The sequence below is a fragment of the Arvicanthis niloticus genome, chromosome 17 (genome assembly GCF_011762505.2).
Source record: "Arvicanthis niloticus isolate mArvNil1 chromosome 17, mArvNil1.pat.X, whole genome shotgun sequence".
Classification (NCBI taxonomy): Eukaryota; Metazoa; Chordata; class Mammalia; order Rodentia; family Muridae; genus Arvicanthis; species Arvicanthis niloticus.
Window position 1 is genome coordinate 10,871,130 of NC_047674.1, and position 23,190 is coordinate 10,894,319.

The window sequence follows — 23,190 nt, forward strand, 5'->3', positions numbered from 1 at the left end:
ACAAGGAAAAAGTACAGTCCCTAAAGTCCCCCCTGCCAAATTAGATTCATTTCCTTTAGTATTATATTTTATTTTAAAATAGGAGTTGAGGATTAATGATAACTCAAACAAAACATTTTTTTTACTCTCTACTATAATTCCTACTGCTCGTCACCCCTAGTGGTAGTGACAGTTGATGGCTGGACTGTTAAGCCACAAAGCCTAGGAAGTATTATAGGACCTGTGTTTGTGATTATATTGCTGTATTAGTTTGTTTTTATATCACTGAGACCAAGTAGCTGACAGAAGCCATTCAAGGAAGGAAAGCTTTACTTCACTTCATGATTGGAAATTCCATTGTGGTGAAGAACTCATGCCAGGAACAGTTCCTTTTACCCAAGAATATGAAGGGTTACATTGTCACATTTTAGTAGACAGAACACATAGCATCCAACAGAATCACAAGTGGATACAACCTCACACTCCAGTGAGCCCCTTTGGTTTGCTGGTTCAGTGTTAAAAAGTTCGACAGTCTCCCTCACCTGTGCCACCAGGTTGCAGAGTAGACATTGGAACATTTAAGCCTATGTGTGATAGTTTAATTCAGACCTTAACAATGGTATATTTTGCGTCTCTGCCTCAACCAGGCTCTTAAAAGCAGAGCAACCCTCAATGGACTCAACAGGTTGTGTTTGAATATATATGCCAGGAATTTGAGTGAGAGTAGGTCAGGAAGGGAGGTGGCAGGGGTTGATGGAAAGAAAGAGATGGGGAAAATGATGTAAGTGTATTTTAATTAAAATATAATAAATACTAAAGATATAAGAATGATCTTAAAGAAAACATTTATCTTCTCAGAAGAAAGTTTGCCTGTGAACTAAGGTGTCAACTGTTGTTCAAGGGTTTCCCATCTCTAGGCAGTTCATACAAGCGCATATGCCAATTTCTTAAAGTTAAATTTCAATATCCCTCTGGAAAAACAACAATAGAGCAGAGTTCTCATCATCTCAAATTGCTCAGTATGAAACATGTTACAAAGGATTAAATATGAGGAAGTAATATCTGGAGGAATAGACTGTAGATGTTATTTAAGAAACAAAATTTTAAAGAAATCTCTTTAAATTAACTGAGACATGTTTGAGTAATTTTAAGTATATTCTTTTTGTTTATTCCTGGGTTTTATATCAGCATCATAATAATAATCCACCAGGATTTTTAAGCTTTTACAATAAATAAATGGCCAGTGCTTGCCTATGATCATTGGTGACAAAATTTCTGAAATTTAATAAGTGTGCAAACCAGTTCTCTCTTCATATTCTGAATTAACATGGTTTTTTTCCTGCTAAGTGAAATACATATTTCTGAAGCAATGCATTATTCAAGCAGAGTTAACACTATAAATAATAAATTGGGGTCAGTATGTTCTTGCTAGACATTTTTATGAAGGATATTGCTTGTTTATTAAGTAGAAACTAGTTAACTTTCTCATCAAGAATCATAGATTAAACAGGTAAATCTATCATGAAAACCTAAGTGAGAAATGAGATTTCAAACATTTTGGGTCTGACAAGCACTTGCATATTGCAATACTATTATTCACTTGCAATTTGCAACATGCTGACTACAAAATACAGGGAAGGTTAGAGGTTGAAATAGGAAATGTTTGACCAAGTGACAAAGTTTGGTTGATAAGGAACAGGTATTAAGTAGCTCCTGGGAAAGCTGCTTTAACAATGAGCTCTTCTGTTATGAATAAAAGAAGAAAATAAAGGAGAAAGGAGGAGAAAGAAAAAGTTTTCAAGGACTATGCTCTAATGAAAAACCACAAAGTGAATGACCCCTAGCCCCTCTGCCTAACATTATCTCCTTGCTATTGCAATGGTTAATTACTCTCCCACTCCTGTTCACAATAGGGACTATTAAGTTCATGCTGGAGTTTTATTGTTGTTGCCTAAAACATTCTGTCACACTTGGCCCTAATAACTCTTTCCCAAAGACCATTTAAGATCTATAAAATGTTACAGTATAAATAACAGCCAAACTCATTTCAAAATTGCAAAAAGGTCAAAATAGTACACTAGTACAGGGGTTTCCTGTCCCCACGTAAAACAGGAAATCCTTTAACCATAGTCCCAACAAATGCTAAATGATATAATATGAAACCGTTCTTAACTGATAATGTTAATGTGGTGACACAGAAAATAATTCTGGTTTGAGAGTCTTCTCTGGGAAAATAATGGAATCACCCATCTAAGCTATCAGAAAAGACAGTAAAAAGCTGAAATTTTACTATTAAAATTATACATTATTGAGATGGATTTTAAGATATATAAATGAAAATTCTTACTGTTAGGGTCTTGAATTTGTAACTTTAATTAAAGAGGAAACATAAGAAGATCAAGTTCAAAAATATTTTCTTTCTTAGGGACAATTATAGGATCTCTGTCCCCCTAAAAAGGAAAATATATGTTTCTTAATAATGTCAGCCCAGAAAACATGTTATAAGTAACATTATACAGACCAAAAAAGTTGTGTTTATGTATTTAAAACTACCTAGATAGATAGGTAGATAGAAGATAGATGATAAATAGATAGATAGATAGATAGATAGATAGATAGATAGATAGATAATACATAAAGACAGACTTTTTATGAAAAAGTCATAAATTTGAAAAAAAACAAGAGGAATCATATGTGAGATTATAGAAGAAAAAGGAAGGAGAAAGTGTTATAATTATAGTTTCTCAAAATAAATTAAAGATGACACTAATTTTAAACTGTTTTTCAAATTTTTTGAATATATGGTTAGCACAGTCTTTACAATCAAAATGTATCACTTTGTATTTTCAAATACAAATATTTCAGCAGTTTCAAACTTCACAATGAAAGCACAAACATTAAATTTTCTATATGATATATTAATAACTAGCTACTATAGACACCAAGAACTGAATGTATGATAAAATATTTTCTGTAACCTACTTGGTGGTGATGGACTTGTGTAGGTTCCTTAATGACATTTATCATTCTCCATTACTCACTTGCTACAGGAGAGATGGAGCTATAATGCAAGAAAATCTCATTTTATCCTACCAAGATGAGTGTAAGGTAGTACTGATTTTAAAATCAACAAAACTGAATTTCATATGTGAAATGTGAACTGAAATTCACATGATACCTGATCATGTGCTAAATAGGAGAATGTGAAAGAACATGCATGCTTTGAAAAAAAGAAAGAAAGAAAGAAAGAAGAAAAGAAAGGAAGGAAGGAAGGAAGGAAGGAAGGAAGGAAGGAAGGAAGGAAGGAAGCAAGGAAGGAAGGAAAGGAAGAAAAGAGAAAATGTTACTGGGCACATTAGAAAACAAATATATTTTAAATGCTAAGAATTTAAATCATGTAGAGGTGAATTTGAAGAAAAAGAAGAAACTAGGAGATGGAGCAATGAAGAAGGGAAAATAACATCCTCTTCCTGGTGAAAAGGATTTAGGAAATAATGAGAATATTGCAGACTTGATGTTCTTGATGTTCAATGCAACATAAAATTAATGGAGGGCTTCAGGAGGAGAAAGATGGGTCAGCATGACAGATGAAGAAGCCAGCTGACAATAATAGCTAGATGCAGGGAGAGTACTCCATCCTGTAAATGGGAAATCAAGGGAAAATGAGACTGAAACAGCCAAGATAAAGAATAATCATGACTATTTTACAATGAGGGGGATAAAAGAAAGCACCAGACGGGAACGGAGGAAGGGACATAGGTATAATCCTTCCTTGGAAAATAGAACAAAACATAAGTGATCTACAGATATTTCCTTTCGTTTTTAGTTACAGGCTTATGTTTCTTTTAAGCAGATATTTATTTATGTATGTATTTTATGTATATGGATGTTTGTCTAAATGTATACATACATATCACAAGAGGGTGTCAGGTCCTATGGCACTACATTTACAGACCTTTGTGAACTGCCATATGGGTGCTTGGAATTGAATTCAGGACTGTTGAAAGAACAGCCAGTGCTCTTAACCTCTGAATCATCCCTCAGGCCTTACAGATGCTTCTTTAATAAATTAATTGGTGATGTACTGAGTGATGGGAGGTTTAATTTGATACACACATAGTAGGTCACATGATGTGTTGTGGATTAGATTTCTGCTATAGGTTGGCAGCAAAAATGATGTCAAGGCTTCTGTATTTGGCACACTAATGTGATAAGGACATTGCTAACTGTGAACAGAATCTAGGCAAATATTTATTGTTGACTGCCAAAAAAGGAGGCATTTTCAAGTACCAATTTAAACCTTTCAAACTTGCTAGAAAATTGGATGTTAAAGTCAATAGAATTTGCATTCACAAAGATTCATAGGCATAGACGTGAATTTTTCAGAATGTTTCTATCTCAACACCCAGAAATCGAATAAAATGAGACATTAAACTAAGCCTGCAACCCACTCCCTCTGTCATCTATGACACCTGATTCTGTACTGTGCAAAATTAGAGTATAATGTCAGAAAGCATTTGGTTGACGGTTACAGAAAATATTAAATAATGCTGTTTCCACGCATAAATGTCAGCAGCAAATGTAGAATCACTTGCTCCTAGATTTGTGTACTTCATACCACAGATTATATAAACTAGGTAAATCGGTAAAAATATGTCACACTATATTCTATTCATTGTTTCTCACTTGCTTATAACAATGTTTCCCCCTTGGAAATTATAACATACATTTGAATCTAAAAAGAGTCCTTTTAAAGAAAATGTGTCTCCAGAGAGATACTTAAGTCAACTATGTAGAAAATAGCTATTGTTAGTCTATAGAGATTAAAAAGATAGTGTCTCTAATAATGGATTATTATGTTTTTCTTATCTGAATAAGTTTCTTAGAGAGGTTTTTATATTGAATTTTGTCAAAGCTAAAATGTCACAGCTTTACTTGTTATTTATAAACTCCATACTCTTAACATCAGTATAAGATAATAGATAATGAACCTGTAAAAGCATCCAATCCCACCGGTTATGAAATGTGCTTTTGTACAATCTAAAATCACTGAAATGCTTAAAACTGTTTTGTTTTTGTTTTCTTTATACCTTTTGGGTTATTCACAAGATGTAATGTCTTAAAACTGTTAAAATTTGATAAGCCTGATAATAGCACCTAGTAAGAGGTTCCCAACTGGGATTTGTGATCCAACGAAGCATTTAACACGGAATTCAAAAAGTTAAAAAAAAAATCCTTATAATCTCTGAAAAGATGGTTCTGAAGATAAAGGCATTTTCTGACAAACCTGATGATGTGAGTTCAGTCTCTGAGAACTCACATTGTAGGAGAATGGCTCCTGCAAGTTGCCCTGTCTGCCACACGTGCACACACATGCACACATGCACACACGCATGCACAAACACACACACATACACACACATGCACACACACACTTACTAAACATAAGTCAGCTAACATATTCAGAAGAAATCCTTATAGCATCTGTGCAATTTCTATTTAATGTGTGTTACACGCATAATGAACAGCAGAAGCTTTCTTTATTCAAGTGCTTTGCTTGACCAGTAACTCACTTGAATGACTACTTTCACCTTCACTTAGATGCAAACTTTAATTCCTAGGAGACAGATATAGCTTCTCAGGTAATTAAACAGTTTGTTTCATTAAATGCTAGATGAGAAATATAAATACCTGGCAGTGTGAAAGTAGCAGACTTAATTACCATTTCTCAAGTACTACAAATCACTTGTGTGTGCATTCTATCTTAATTATATAGCGGAATGAAATGGTACCACTACCCAGGACAGAATGCTTGCTATAAAACCTGACACAGGGGGAGTTGAAATACTACAGTGAGAAGCTTACTAATGGACAAAGTCCCAGCTTGGGAATCCAGAAACGATTTCTATTTGATCGTCTCCATCATTCCCTCACACAGCCAGTGCTGTTAGTCGTACATTGCAAATGGTTGTATTTTGAATGTCTATGAAATAATGTGCAAACAAAATGATCAAAACCTGTAGCCATGTTTTCTGCTTACAAGGAAATTACTGCCATTCTAACAGAAAGGAAAGCAGCATGACAAACAGGTCACAATTATTAGTTGACAGGACAAGCAGTAATTTGATTTAGGATTATTCATGATGTGGTGAGTGATATTTTCTGTCAGTTAAGAACATTTGTAGAGTGGCCACACCTGGCCTTGACTAGATAAGGTGATTTCCACTCTCCTTCCTGCCCTTCATGACAGACTAACCGGTCTCTTCTCCAGCCCCTGTACAGGTGCTTGCAGAAGCCTCGCCTCCCTAGTTACCTAGAGTCCCTGAGGACTATACCAATCTTTGAAGAAAACTCAGCTTTATGTCAGCTACCAATGCCTAGAAACAATTTCTACCTGAGATCCCCAGTGGCCATCCTGGGGCTAGGACTCAGGACCTCTATTCTCTTTTCTGTCCTTCATTATAATCTTGCCAGGCTCTTCCCAAGCCCTGAGGCAGATAGTTGCAGGGTCTCAATCCTCCCCACTTCCATCCCTGGGGACACAACCAAACCTTACTGCAAACCCAGCTTTCCTTATTCCCCCCATCTTTTTGTGTCAGTTGCCAATAACTAGAAACTCTCTACAGTGGACTCAGGTCCTGCTTTAGGAAGTTTCCACTTTCTCCCTCAGCTAGGTGACAACTTTCTAACACATGCCTCTCCTATCTCAACTCCATCTACTGCAAATTCTAATTCGTGGTTCAGACAGAGGGTCTGCATAGACCTTTACCCTGATTCTCAAGTCCTCCATGTAACTCACTGACAGGATCCCCTCTTAGAGTCACACTTACAGTTCCCTGGGGGCTGCTCCTCTAAGTGGGAAGAGGATTTCCTGTTCCTCCCCAAGGCTCTCCTCAGCTCTTCCTCCAGCCTACCTCTCTACTCAACTCTGTCACCACCAACCTACAAAGCCCATCCAACCACACTATCCACAATCATCACACTTTGCTAAGATCAAGAGTGCAACAGAAACCAAAGATGGCTGCCCCTACCCTACAAAGGCAATGCTAAATACCAACACCTAGAACCAATTCCATCATCCCAACCTGAGATACCTAGAGAACAGCACAAAAGCACAATTATTGACATGTAGGATAGTAATCCTCAAGAGAGCTCATTAACACTATATAGTAGGCCCTGAGAAATGCGATATAACTAAAGCACAAGACAACTTCAAAATAGCAATAATAACATCCTCAAGGACCTTAAAGAGCCTATCAATAATGAACTCTGAAAACAAAAACAGAGAAATGGAGTGGTGAAAGCAAGTAAAGGCCTGAAAATAGAAACCGAATCACTAGAGAAAACCCTTGTGGAGCTTGTGTTTTTTACCCTACTTGAGACCAAACTGTCTAAGTGCCTATGTTTCATTATCTTAGAACCTGAAGCTGACCCACAAATACTCAATACTACCTCACTATTTTCAAGATATAAGAACAAGTCCTGAAGTGAAGAAAGGACTTGTTGACTATCTTCTGTAATCAATGGGGGCATGAAAGAGGTGAAAATTCAGTCCAGAATTTTCACTTGTCACTATTTCATGGTAGCCTTATTGGAAAAAGTAGCTGCCAAGCTGACTTATCACTGTTGATGGCCAAGTCATCTCTGGCTTCCCTTCAATTCTGAATTTGCCTGTTCCTGCATGAAAAAAATACAAAAGGCTTAAGAAACCTTAAATGTTTGCCTAAGATGCAGAGCATTTGAAACTACACTTTAAATAAAAATGGGAGAAAAATTACCATGTGCTGTTCTATCTTACATGCCATGGTCAATACTCTACATTTGTATAGATGCATTTATATGGTGTTTTTGTTTACTTACTAGTTCCTTTTCAAAACCTACTCAGCTTTAAACTGCTGCCATAAAATCATATTAAATGAAATAATGTCATTATTTGAGTGACAAGAGTCTTCACTACCTAGAGTTGTAATTTTTGGTTCCAACAGGGATGTTGTGAAGATTAATGAGACACTTAGAAAAAATTTTATGCACACAGAGAAAAGAGGCTCGTAAATGTAAAAAAGAAATAATCATAGTTTAGCCCCCTACCAACAATTCAAAGACTGTCTAAACACATTGGACCACAGTATTGTCAAAGGCTGAACAACATTGCCTATGTTAGCAGTAATCTTAGACAGAAAGTTTTCTAAAGAAAACAAACAAACCCTAGAGCTAGGAAAAGTATCTTTTCCAAGTAATTATTTAGGGTGGCCAAGACTCTTCCACATTTTACCAGATGATCTCTCCTGTCCCACCATTCATGAGGTGGAGACAGGATTATCAGGATATCAAGGCCAACCTTGCCAGTGTACTATGCAGCTATGTTGAGTTACAGGAAAACATGTATCAACCCATGTTCCCAGAAAAACAAGATTTTTTTAACTTATTCACTATATATCCCCTTCCCTGTCACCCATTCCCACAATTCTTCCCCATACCCCCATCTCCTCTGGGCAGGTGGAGGCCCCCTGTGTACCCCACTACCCTTGCACTTCAAGTATTTAAGAGGCTAGGCACTTCCTGTCCTACAGAGGCCGACAAGGCAGCCTAGCTAGTAGAACATATCCCACATACAGGCAACAGCTTTTAAGATAGCCTCTGTTCCATTTCTTTGGGACCCACATGAAAGTCAAGCTGTGCATAAGCTACACATGAGTGGGAAAGCCTACATCCAGCCTATTGTGTCTTTTGGTTGGTGGTTCAGACTCTGAGAGCTCTAAGGGTCTAGGTTAGTTGACTTTATTGGTCTTCCTGAGGAGTTCCTATTCCCTTTGGGGCCCATAACCCTTCTTCCTATTCGTCCATAAGAATCTCAAGGCTCCAGCTACTGTTTGGCTGTGGGTGTCTGCATCTGTCTGAGTCAGCTGCTAGGTGGAGCCTCTCAGAGGACAACATGCTCCTGTCTGCAAGCATAAAAATATCATTAATAGTGTTGGGGATTGGTGCTTGCCATTGGGATGCATCTCAAGTTGGGATGGTTATTGGTTGGCCATTCCCTCTGTCTCTGCTCCCTCCCCTTTGTCTGTATTCCTTGTAGACAGGATAAATTTTGAGTTGAAAGTTTTGTAGGTGGGTTGGTGTCTCTATCACTCCATTGGGGTTCCTGTCTGGATACAGGAAGTGGCCTTTTCAGTTTCCATGTCCTCAATGAACTGAGTCACAGCTAAGGTCATTCCCATTTATTCTTGGGGGCCTCCTTGTCCCAGGCCATCTCTCCTTCTGGAGTTGCCTCCCCCACCTCCTCACCCCTGTCAATTGCAGATTTCCATTCATTTTCATGGCTGTCTGGCCAACTCTCCTGTCTTTCTCCATACCTGATTCTGAATCCACCATCCCCCTCCCCATTGCCTGTGGGTCCCTTGTTCTGGAGGGCATCTCACAAAGATCTCCCAGCTGGGGACAGGGTGAGAGCAGGAAGGGTTCACTACTGTCTCTGTTGCTGCCTTTGCCCTTGTCTCCACTGCCCATCGGTCTCCGGCCTGGCCTGGTGCGGGAGGTCCGGGCCAAAGAGCACAGAGTGCAAGCAGGGAGGGGAGATTGCCTGCCCCCACTGCTGCCTCTGCTCTGTTGCTGCCAGGTCACTCCCAGGTGCTGCACCTATCTCTCCACACTGAGCTGACCCGGGCCCACGCTGGGTCGTTAAGAAGCTGGCTGGCTCACAAGGAGGTAGCTTGGTGTCCCAGGCAGGTTACGGGAGAGCAGATCTCTCCCCAAGTGTTACAGCTCTTGTGACAGAAACTCTCCAACACCAGGATGATTCTCGAGCACTTTATTTCCACTAAATAGAGTCCTTATATACAGTTTCAGGGTGGGTTAGGGACTGGCAGCAGATAATGGCTATTGGCTTGGTCTGAGAGCTTGGAGATACCTCATCTGCATGTGGGAGAGCCTGAGGCACTGTTCCTGGTTGATGGCCATAGACCTCTCTGTGAGAGGGGCTGTGGGGGGCTGAAGCTGAATGAAAAGAACCAGGGCCGGGGAGCAGAGCCAAACACCTGCCATCCAATAAAGGTCCGGGGTTCCAGGCTTATGCTCGACCACGCACCCAGCTGCTTCTCATAGCCCACCACCCCACAATTGCCTATTTCTCCTAGTTCCCTTGCTCCATCTGCCTCTTATGACTATTTCATTCCCCTTTCTAAATGAGATTCAAGCTTCCTTGCTTGGGCTTTCCTTCTTGTTTCGTTTCTTTGGGTCTGTAGAATGTAACATAGTAATTGTATTTTATGGCTAATATCCACTTATAAGTGAGTACATACTATGCATATCCTTTTGAGACTGAGTTACCTCACTCAGGATGATATTCTGAAGTTCCATCTATTTGCCTGCAAAATGCATGATGTCTTGGTTTTTAATAGCTAAATAGTATTCCATGTTGTAGATATACCACATTTTCTTTATCCATTCTTCAGTTGAGGGACATCTAGGCTGGTTCCAGCTTCAGGCTATTACAAGTAAAGCTCTTATGAACATAGTTGAACAAGTATCTTTGTGAGATGTTGGAGCACATTTTGGGTATATGTTCAGGAGTGCTATAGCTGGGACTTGAGGTAGAACTATTCCCAGTTTTGTAAGAAAATACCAGATTGATTTCCAAAGTGGTTGTACAAGTTTGTACACCTACCAGCAAATGGAAGTGTATCCCCTTCCTCCACATCCTTGCAGACATGGTACCTCTTGAGTGTTTGATTTCTTGCCATTCTGATGGGTGTAAGATAGAATCTCAGAGTTGATTTTATTTGCACTTCTCTGATGACTAAGGATTTTGAACTTTTAAAAGTGCTTCTCAGCTATTTGAGATTCTTCTGTTGAGAATTCTCTGTTTAGTTCTGTACCCCATTTTCTAATTAGGTTATTTGGGTAGTTGGTGTATAACTTCTTGAATTCTTTGTAAATTTTGAATATTAGCCCTCTGTCAGATGTAGAGTTAGTGAACATTCTTCCTCAATCTGTAGGTTGCTGTTTTGTCCTATTGATGGTGTCCTTTGCCTTACAGAAGCTTTTCAGTTTTATAAGGACCCATTTGTCAATTGTTGATCTTAGAGCCTGAGCCATTGGTATTCTGTTCAAGAATGTGTACGATGTTTTCAAAGTGAATATACAAATATTATTGATAATTATATAAAAATGATAAGATAAAATAACATTTTCTTTATAACATTGAAGTAAAACATAAGAACTTCTCAGATTTATATATTTGAGTATATTTTAAGTGATAATTTCTGAAGAAGAAACATGGATATGCCTCTTTTAATTGCAGTGCAACATAGAATCTACATTTAAGTGAAAAAACATTTAGTTCAATTAATAAATAATTATGAAACTCTTCCATATTTATAAAACTGCTTATTTGTTTTATACTTATATACTTCATGATCTTCTATTGTATGAAAAAGAAAATCAATACACTGATGTTGAGAAAACAAATTTTGAACAATGGCAATATGAAAAGATTTGACAGAGAAAGTTAATTTTAAGATAGTATAAAAAATTTTAACACAACAAGAATATGTAAATATGTAAATGGCAAAAATAATGCTTATAAAACTCTTATCAGTATTTATTTTAAATGTTCAACCAATGACTGAACCCAAAGGGCTTTTATCTAGGGAAAAGCATGATTGCAAACACAGTCATTTATATAACCATGGAGCATGAAAGATATAAAAAGAAAATTAAATTTTCAGTAAAGCAATTTCCAGACACTTTGCCATTTAAAAGAGACTGAACTAGCTGATGGAAAATATTTTTATTTCATTTTGACCTTCAGAAGTCATACTATTTGTTGATAAAACAGACTATAAGAAACACCAATAATAATCTCTGTAAATCAAACTATACAAAATGTGGGCAAACAATTTAGTTTTGCTGAACATATCGCCTTTTCAAACTTTTAAAATCTGTCATATTTTACACTAAATAATAAGAAATATTGGGAGGGCTTACATTCTTCTAAGTGAGATAATCAGTGTCCTTGGGAAGAAAAAACATTGAAATATATATTGCTTACTTACCTCCAAAATTTTTGGTAGTGACAGTTATTATTACAAGATGAGGGGATTTTTTTTATGAGTCTCTCTTATCATTAACTGTATTTAATACTTAACAAACATATGCAAGTGTCATATGTTTTCTATGCATTAGTTATCTGGAATTGGGCAGTTGCAATCATTCTGTATTTTTAACAACTTTATAGAAAAGATACCCTTATATTTCCTAGTCTATATATAGTGGTAATACATGAAAAGTTTAAACAATTTCTTCATGTTTATATAGCTTCCAACTGACAACCAAAAGAATTGACTCAGATTCTGTACTGGAAGCCTTCTGTACTGGCTGGTTTTGTGTAACAACTTGATACAAGCTGGAATTATTACAGAGAAAGGAGCCTCCCTTGAGGAAAGCCTCCATGAGAGCCAACTGTAAGGCATTTTCTCAATTAGTGATCAAGGCAGGAAGGGTCTAACCCATTGTGGGTGGTGCCATCCCTGGGGTGGTAGTTCCAGATTCTATTAGAAAGCAAGCTGAGCAAGCCGGGGGAAACAAGCTAGCAAGTAATATCCCTTCATGCACTATGCATCAGCTCCTGCCTCCAAATCTGCTAGAGTTCCAGTCCTGACTTTTTTTTTTTTGGTAATAAACAGCATTGTGGAAGTGTAAACTGAATAAATCCTTTCCTCCTCAACTTGCTTCTTGGTCATGTTGTTTGTACAGGAACAGAAACCCTGACTAAGACACCTTCTCATTTATGACTAGCTTTCATAGTACTCAAAGGTACCAGGTGAGCTTCCAAGGGAGGAGGAGCCAATAATCCACCCAGCTCTGATACCTATAAAACTCAGTAATGATCAGCATGGAATGATAACACTAAGAGTATGATAATTGCATGCGTACTTCAGAGGTAAACAACAGATCTCTAATCAGACTTAAGACACAACCAACAAAAGGAAAATCTACCTAGTACAGCAAACATTACCAACTACCCAGAGCTAAAGAAGTCATGGATCTTTTGTGAAGAACCTATACCTGCCACTTTACTAAACTAGTATAATTCCTAAAACATTCTGAAGTGTAGTTCTCACCCCTCATTAAGGAAACACTATTTGTAACAGAAAGAGACCATTACAAGACACTACAACAGATCTAAATGCAGAGGTCAGAAGCCCAATCCCAGTGTTTAATACATCTACAACACAACTCCTACACCAAAGTCTAGGGAATCATTGTAGAAGAGAGGGTAAAAAGGTTGTAAGAGCCAGAGACATAAGAATGTTGTTATGAGATTGTGTCTCCTAGAAATATCAGAGAAGCTACATGCATACAGTCACACTAACATGTCTGTCTTAAAAATGATCAGAACAGGGATGATGCCAATAGATGTGCTACAATAGAAGAAAGAAAGCTCATGGGGCCTCAACTCTAGATACAGACCAAAGGTGACTAAGGAATTCTGAGAGTGGGAAAATAGTCTTCTCTGGGGAAGAATATACCAAATTGTTTCCAATATCAAATGGCAAATCTTGATACAACTAATGTTAATACAACTAACATTATGAGAAGACTGAGAAGGTTGTACTTAAATATTTGGGAATATATATGTGTGTTTATATATTATGGGAATATATAAACTATTTGCAACCATAATTTTCTCCAGATAAATAGGCCCTTTGATTCAGTCCTCAGTTAAACTTTTCAAATAAATGCTGATAAAAAGAATTTTATAAACAATATTTCCACTTCTATTTTTTATCATTATAGAAAAATTCATTATACTAGTTTATACTCAAGACACACAACAACAAGAACAGCAACAACAGCATTTAAAGAAAAAGAGATCCTTTTCCCCAATCTTACTTCAATTTTCTGGGGACTTCACTTAGCTGAGAACCTCCTTCCTGTGGTCCAGTAAGTCCAGGCAGAAAACATCCAGGAAATCTGGGACACTATATAAAGACAGAATATATGAATAATAAAAATAAAGGAAGAAGAATAAATTCCAGTCAGAGGCACAGAAAATATTTTCAACAAAACCATAGAAGAAAATACCTTTAACATAAAGAATGAGGTTCCTATCAAGGTCAAGAAGCATAGAAGATACCAAATAGGATCAAAAAATAAATTCCCCATGACACATAAAAATCCAAACACTAAACATACAGAGCAAAGTAAAAATAGTAAAACCTTCAAGAGGGAAAAAAAAAAAGTAACACATAAAGGCAAAGCCATGAGAATAACAGAGAATAATACCTAACCTTTCAATGGAGACACTTAAAGCCAATATGAACCTGAAAATATGTCCTACAAATTGCAAGAGACCACAGATGCCAACCCAAATTACTACATCCAGCAAAACTATCAATAACAATATCCAGAGGGGAGGAAGCATTCCATGATGAAACCAATTAAGCAATATCTACCAAGTTAACTCTACAGAAGGTGTCAGAAGGAACATTTCCATCTGAAGAGGTTAACCAGACTCAAGAAAGCAGGACTAAATACAACCAGACTAGTAAATCAAAAAAGAGGAAGTAACTCACATCAAAACAAAAAATAACAGGAATCAATAAACACTGCCCATTGATAAGACTACTTGTCTAAATTTCCCAGTAAAAGAATATAGACTAATAGATTGGATTTAAAAGCAGGACCCATCTTTCTGCTGCATCCAAGAAATAAATCTTAGCATAGAGGATAGATATCACTTCAGGGTAAAAGGACTGGTGGAGGTATTCCAAGCAAATGGACCAAAAAAAAAAATAATCAGGAATAACCATGTTAATATCTGACAAAATAGAGATCAAACCAAAAATAACAAAAAAGGTGGAAAAGGAAACTATATACTCATCAAAGTATTTCAATTTTTAGCATATATGCACAAAGCACAAAGGCATCCAAGTTAATTAAAGAAGCACTATTACCTATAAAATTATATACTGGCCCTCACACACTAGTAGTGGGTGACTTCAGTACTCCACTCTGACCAATAAACTGGTAATGCAGATAAAAACTAAACAGAGAAATGATGAAGTTAAATAGTTTCATATATCAAATAAGCAAATGTGTGTGTGTATGTCTGTGTATGTTACACACACTACACATAAAACAATAAATATATATCAATTGGGCATATATATATAAATATAAATTAGGCATATATATGTGTGTATGTGTATATGTGTATGTGTGTGTATGTTACAAATACTACACACATACACACACATACATACATATATATATATGCCCAATTTATATTTATATATATGTGTGTCTAATTAATATATATTAAATGTATATGTATATATATGTGTGTATACATTTATATTATATAAATGTATATAATATATTAATATTATATATAATTATATATTTTATAACATAATATATTAATATATTTAAAAAATATACCTTCTTCTAAGTATCTCATGATACTTTCTCAAAATTGGACACATACTTGAACATGAAGTAAGTCTCAAAGACATAATAAAACTGAAATGACACATTAATCCTATCTTGGTGCCATAAGTTAAAGCCAGATAACAATAATAGGAACAACAGAAAGTATACACACTTGTGGAAACTGAACAACTTATTATTGGATGAAAAACAGGCCTAGACAGAAATTAAGAAGAAAATTAAAACCTTTTGAGTTGGATGAACATTGCTCTAGAAGGCAAGTTTATAACACTATGTGTCTATATATAAAAATTGAAGAGGTCTCATATTACCAACTTAATGGTATACCTGAAAGCTCTAGAACAAAAAGAAAACTCTCTCTCTCTCTCTCTCTCTCTCTCTCTCTCTCTCTCTCTCTCTCTCTCTCTCTCTCTGCCTCTCTCTCTCTCTGCCTCTCTCTCTCTCTCTCTGCCTCTCTCTCTCTCTCTCTCTCTCTCTCTCTCTCTCTCTCTCTCTCTCTCACACACACACACACACACTTACACACACATTCACACAAATAAATGGCATGAAATATTGATACTAAATTGAAAAAAAAGTCAAATAATTTTATTTATGTTAGGATTTTATACATTAAAAATCCTTAAAACTCTACCAGGATAATTTTACAGCTGATAAACACTTTGTTAATATAGCAGGATAAAAAATAGCACATCAATCAGTAACTTTTTTATATACAAACATAAATGTATTTGTATATAAAATGTTTTAGATACATAGAAATATACACATGCACATAACTTGGGATGACTCTAAGCAAGTGAAAGACTTGCATAATAAATTCGTTAAGACAGTGAAGGGAGAAAGTAAAGAATATGTAAAAGGTGGGAAATCTCTCATGCTCGTGGATCTCTAATATTAATATAGTGAAAGTGGCCACTCTTCCAAAAGCTATCTGCACATTAATACTAAACCTGTCAAAATTCAAATGCAATTCTTTGGAGAAACTGAAAGGCAATTATCAGTTTCATATGGAAACAGAAAATACCCAGGACCACCAAAACAACCTTGCTTACCAAAAGACCTGCTAGAAGTTTCACCATTCTTCATTTCAAGTTGTACTACAAATTTATAGTAACAAAACAGCATGGTATTGCATAAGAACAGACATGTTAATAAATAGAATTGAACTAAAGAGTCATAAATAAATCCACACACCTATGAATTCCTGAGTTTATACAAAGAAGCCAGAATGATACATTGGAAAGCAGAAAGCATCTTCAACAAATAGAGCTGAACTAACTGGGTGGCTGCATATACAAGAATGCAAATGAATGCATATTTATAAACTCAACTCCAAGCGGCTCAAGAACCATAGGACCAGATACTCTCACTCTACTAAAAGAGAAAGTGGAGGATAATCTTAAATTATTGACATAGGGAAAGACTTTCTAATAGGATACAAATAGCACAGGCATTAAGAACAATTGATAAATGAGACATGGAATGAAAAGCTTCTTTATAGCAAAGGAAACCATCATTTGAAAGAAGCAGCTGACTACAGAATGGGAAAAAAGTCCTTCCCTAATACACATCTGATAGAGGGTTAGTATCTAACTTATATATAAAGCTAAAAACGAACTAGACAGGAAAAAAAAACAAATAATCCAAATTGAAAAATGGGGTAAGGATCTAAATAGACAGTTCTTAAAACATGAAGCAAATGGCTGAGAAACACTCAAAGAAATGTACAACATCCTTAGTCATCGGGGAACTGCAAATCAAAACTACCTTGAGATTTGTGTCTTACACCATTCAAAATGATCAAGATCAATAAAACAAATGACAGCTCTTTCTGGTAAGGATGTGGAGTAAAAGGAACACTCTTCCATTGCTTGTGGCAGTGCAAAATTTTACAACCACTTTGGAAATCAATGTGGCCATTTCTCAGAAAGATGAGAATTGATCTACCTCAAGATTTAGCTATACCACTCTTGAGCACATATGTAAAGAACTCAACATCCTGTTACAGAGACACTTGCTCATCCATATTCTTTGCTTCTCTTTTTATAGTAGCCAGAAATTAGAAACACCATCCATATCTATCAACAAATGAATGTTAATGAGAATGTGGCACATTTATTCAACGGGATATTATTATGCAGTTATTTAAAAATAAAGTCATTGTATTCAGAGATAAATTAATGGAGCTAGACAAAATCATCCCAAGTGAGGTAACCCAGACCCAAAATATAAAGTTGGGGAGACACATGAGAACAGATTAGAACAGGATTAAACAGAGGGAAGGGAAGGATTATGGTGTGGACAACTAACACTAAGGTTTATTTGAAACATATATATATATATATATATGTGTGTGTGTGTGTGTGTGTGTGTGTGTGTGTGTGTGTGTGTGTGTGTATACACATATATATATGTGTGTGTACATACATATACATGTACATGTATATATATGCATGCATATATGTATATAAAATATATACATATAAGAAAGAAATCTGAATGGAATCACCAAATAACCAGCTAGACAATGCCCAGGTAGAAGTTTGTAGCCACAAAGTAAAACCTTTGATGCCACGAATGGGTTACATCTAATTTAATTGTTATCTAAGGTGCCCCCATGGAAAACTGAAAACACCTCAGGCTACTGTTAAGGCTATTACTGCTTTCCATGAACTGATGGCACGGCCCTACTGCAGAAGACAGTACTAACATAGCTCATTTAGCTTGGAGAATCTAGCTGATGTTTAACTAGAGCTTTCTCTTTTATTGCTGAGCATTCATGCACTGTATAATACTCTTCATGCTACTTGTGGGAAAAAGTAACTACCAGTCCTCCAATCCTGTAATCTACAGAGGTACCTGGCCACAAGACACATTGGTGCAATAGTGACCCAAATGTGGGAGCACTGACAAATAAAATTAAGAAATTTAGTCTCAGAATTTATGGATATCCTGTAGAGGTAGTAAAATGGATTACTATACTGTTCAGAGTTGCAAGAAAATGGATATGTCACAACAGTTACCAATATTATAGCTATCATAGATCCAGAAATAATTTTGAAGATGAAGATTTTAGAGTGCTGACATCTGATTAGAAGTCAAGTTGAGGGCTGGAGAGATGGCTCAGCCATTAAAGGCTAGGCTCACAACCAAAACTATAAGAAGTCAATTGATGCCTAACTAGAGCACTAGACATAAATACTGTTTAGTTGCATTTGAAGCCAGTCCATGAGAAGGAACCCATGCCTGACACTGCTCAGGTAGCCAAGAACCTGAGACAAAGTAGGCCATGGACCCAGGGAAAATCCAAATACTATTGTTCTGCTACAAAATGACTTGTAATGACAACATCCTTTCCAATTCAGCCATTATCAGAGATTTGTCTTGCAGTAGACGGGAAGTAATACAGAGATTCATACAACTGGTAAATGTGCAGATAACAGTAGACCTTGGAACACTCTGTACTCAAACATTAATACAAAAACACTTTGTTGAACATAATAGAGGGCATAAAACTATTTTTTCTGGAAGCATATTATGAATCGCCTAATCAGATATAAGCACTATAAGACTTTCATCTTCAAAATTATTTCTGGATCTATCATAGCTACAATATTGATAACTGTTGTGAAATACAAGCTTTCTTCACCTCAGAACAGTATAGTAATCCATTTTACTCTCTATACAGGCTATCCATATATTTCTAGACTAAATTTCTTCATTTTATTTCTCTATTTACTTAAAAGTTTTTAAGAAATTATAGTTTTCACATCCATGGTTTAAATTTATTATCTCATGAAATTTCAGCTAAAGTCTTAGAAGTGACAACTGTGCTCTTCCTGATTCTACTTATGGCCTTTCATTCTCGTCTCCTTATGATTCTTAGAATGATCTTTTGAAAACACAAACCTGACATTACTAAGTCCCCAGCATGGCCAAACTCTGTAGAACAACACAGAAAAGAATCATCATTTTCTTGCTTATAGTTTGACCCTAATTACATCTAGCCTTTCATCTTAACTAATTACACCCAAGATGTACTTCAGCTTCTCCTCACTAAGATTATGCTAGCTTCAGCTCACGGCAGTTTCTCTTACTTCTTTATCTGTTTATCACCATCATTTTTTTAGGAGTCATTTTCTGTGGCACACCTTACAGAAGCTTTATCTAGGCAATCATTCTTAAGTATATCTTCACAGCAAGCTCTTCTGATGGGTTTTAATAAATACTTTCATGGCTTTATCCTAGGAGTTTCCACAGAGTATAATTACTATTTATTGTCCGTTTTCTCTTATATAGTTATCAAACATCAATCTTATGGTCACAGGGAATTAATCTTATTTGTGCTTGCCATCTATGTCTCTTGAAAGTTTTGATGAAAGAATACATAAAAGAATGTTTCGTCAGGATAAATATCAACCATCTGAACAAGTTGACAGGATGCAAATTATATCTGACAGAAAAATTTTAAAGTAACAGAAAGCTGCCTCTCTGGGCAGAGCTTGAATGCAAAAACAAGCTCCATTTAGGCAAGAAGTAATTATAGGAAACATCCATGAGTGAGTGACAACAGGGTACCTGCTAAGGGCAAAGTTAGCACTGAGAAGTGGAAAGATAAAAAACAACGTTAGGAAAAATCTCTAAAATGAAAGTCCTGACTGAGAATCCTGTCAAACTGACATCAATAAGACAACATTTGTCTAAACAATATAGGATGCTCTAAGAAAATGTCATGGATAAATGAGAAAAGTTCAAAAGTAAAAATGAGACTAATTGATAATAATTTAGAAGTCCTCAGTGTAGAAGTGTAGAAGTGTGTATGTGTGTGTGTGTGTGTGTGTGTGTGTGTGTGTCTGTCTGTCTGTCTGTCTGTCTGTATGTCTGTCTTCCTGTCTTGTCTGTCTGTGAATCTCTGTGTGCATGTGCACATGCTTCTTCTATAGCACCTATGGGATAATTACTAAATACTGTGAGAAGTACATACTACAGGGGATGCATGTCTTGACATGCATGTTTGATGTGAACATCTGAGAATTTCATTACTTAGAATACTATATGTTAAAGGTAGAGTTTATAGATAACTTTTATCTTTCAAAACTTGTTGATTGATTAGTTAAGAAAGATTTTCTTTCTTAGTAAAAGAGAAACATATATATGCATCCCAATGTACACTGATACTAGCTCAATATTTGTGCACATATGCATATATCAGAGCTCCTTAGTTTTCCCTCTGTTGTTATTCTATTCCAGGATCTCATCCAATATACCACACTGTACTGTGTCCTTAAGCCTACTGTAGCGTTTCAGTTGCTTCTTCCTCCTTCCCTCTCTCCTCCCTCTCTCCTTTTCTTTCCCCACTTTTTTTTTTTGGGAGGGAGGTCAATCCAAAGGTTGTTCTAAGTTTTTAAGTATACTAATAGTAACAAAATTGATTTCTAAATTACATTTATAATTGATAGGAGATACTAAAAAAAATTCCCTTTCATTCAAGTATAGAAAATAATGGTATAGAATTGTTGTTTTTTTTTTCTTTTCTTTTTAACAATATGATGGTACTTGCCAAATTGGACTTGACTATAAATTCTTTCTCATATATGCCATAAGAATGGACATTACTGAAACATCTCTAGAGAAGTCCACACCCACCTAATGATGTACACAACAGTTGTTTATCATGTCTCTCTCTTCTCCCCTCTCTTAATACCCATGTTTGAAATAAGAGCTTATTTTTATTAAATTCAAAGTGTTGCCTTAGAAAATTCCTTTCTGTAGCATAAGTCTGTGTAGGTATCCTTTGCTGCCACTGTATGCTTTCATGGTGATACCTAAGGAGAACCATGAGAACTTTCCCAAGAACAACTTGAGGTCAAGGCCAGTTATATTTGCAGACTGTAAGAAGACTTAGTAGCTCTTTCCAAATAGGAGGAAAAGACATGGTGTGTTCTTATATATATTGTCCAAGGGAATCTCAATTTTAATTCATAAGTTAAGTGAAGATAACACCCATCCAGTGAAATCAGGTAGTCTTTGATATTTTGACCATAAGCAGGGTAACTTACGTAGTTGAATTTGACATCATATACCTGAACACTGGTGATGTGTGGTTAAGTTTTCTAAGATTTACATATTAAAATGAAGTCTAGATATCCAGTCAATAATGATTTTCTGGTCTCCAAGATCAGAACTTCTCATGTTCCCCTTAGATCACTCAAATCAATATTTTAATCTCTACCTAGGCAGAATCTACCAAAAATGTTTAACACAAAGAACCTTCAAATATGGACCTTCAATCATAATCAACCCTTAATGATAAGTACTAATACACACAATGGTGGTAATGTTTGAGGAAAAATACAAAAGAAAATTAAGGTTCTATGGCAAGAAAAAGGAAAACCTTACTTTTTATGTGGCTGCTTTTATGTCGACTTGACGTAAGCTAGAGTTATTTTGGAAGAGATTGGAAGAGAACACCTCAACTGAGAAAATTCTCCCACTAGAGCACCCTCTGAGCAAGCCTGTGGTGCACGTTTTTATTGAAGATTGCTATGAGAGTGCCTAGCTAACTGTGAGCTACCCTAGGCTGGTAGTGCTATAAGGAAGCAAGATGAACAAGTCATAAAGAGCCATTCAATAATCAGTACCCTTCATCGCCTCTATATCAGCACCTGTCTTCGGGTACCTGCCTTGGGTTTTTACCCTGAATTCTCCAGAGGATATAGTATATAATCTATAAGTTTAAATAAACCCTTTCCTCCCCAAGTTGTTTTGGTCACATTGCTTTATCACTGTATAAAAGACTCTTAGCTATGTGTCATAGAGGAATTTTCCCCTAATTGAGTAAAATAATAAATACAAGATGTCAATCACTGGGCAAAAGGGAGGCGGGACTTCTGGGCCCAAGAGAGGAAGAGGAAAGGCAGGAGTAGGGGACTACCCTTTTGGAATGCAGGAGCAAGGATACATGATGTAGGCTAGAGGCTGTTAATTCGGGTGGCTGGCGGATACACCAAGATCTACCACCAGAAGATTTCTAACTTACAATAATTGGTGAAATTAGAATGCTAGATTCCTTTCCAAGGGTTGTGTTATCTGTTGACTCTGAACTAAGATTGTTTTCCTTCTGCTGCTATTGAACTGAGCTCCTGGGAAAGGTAAACATGGCAGAAGGTGGGTTTGCGAGTGCGCCCGAGTGCTGAGCAGGTTTGACAGCAGCCAGCCACAGGAAGGAGAGAGCTATGTCTAAGGCTCTGGAGAAGCAGGGACAACTTTGGTGGGACAGACCTTGGCAAAAAGGAAACATGCGGTCTCTGTACCAGGCTGGGAACAAACTGAGGCAGCTCACCAGTGCCTAGGCGGCGATAGCATGTTTTGTTTTTTAATATTACAGGCTACATTGTGTAGTGCTGGGTTTGTGTCAACTTGACAACAACTAGAGACATCAACGAGAAAGGAGCTTTAGTTGAAGAAATGCCTCCTTAAGGTTCTGCTGTAAGGCATTTTCTCAATTAGTGATCAATGGGGGAGGACAGTCTATGGTGAGTTGTACCCCCTGGACTGGTGGTTCTGGGTTCTATAAGAGAGCACGTTGAACAAGCCATGAGAATCAAGCCAGTAAGCAGCAACCCTCTGCATCAGCTCTTGCCTCCAGATTCCAGCCCTGTTAGTTTCTGTATTGATCCTGACTTCCTTTGGTGATGAACACCAATGTGGAAGTGTAAGCTGAATAAACTCTTTCCTCCCTAACTTGCTTTTGTT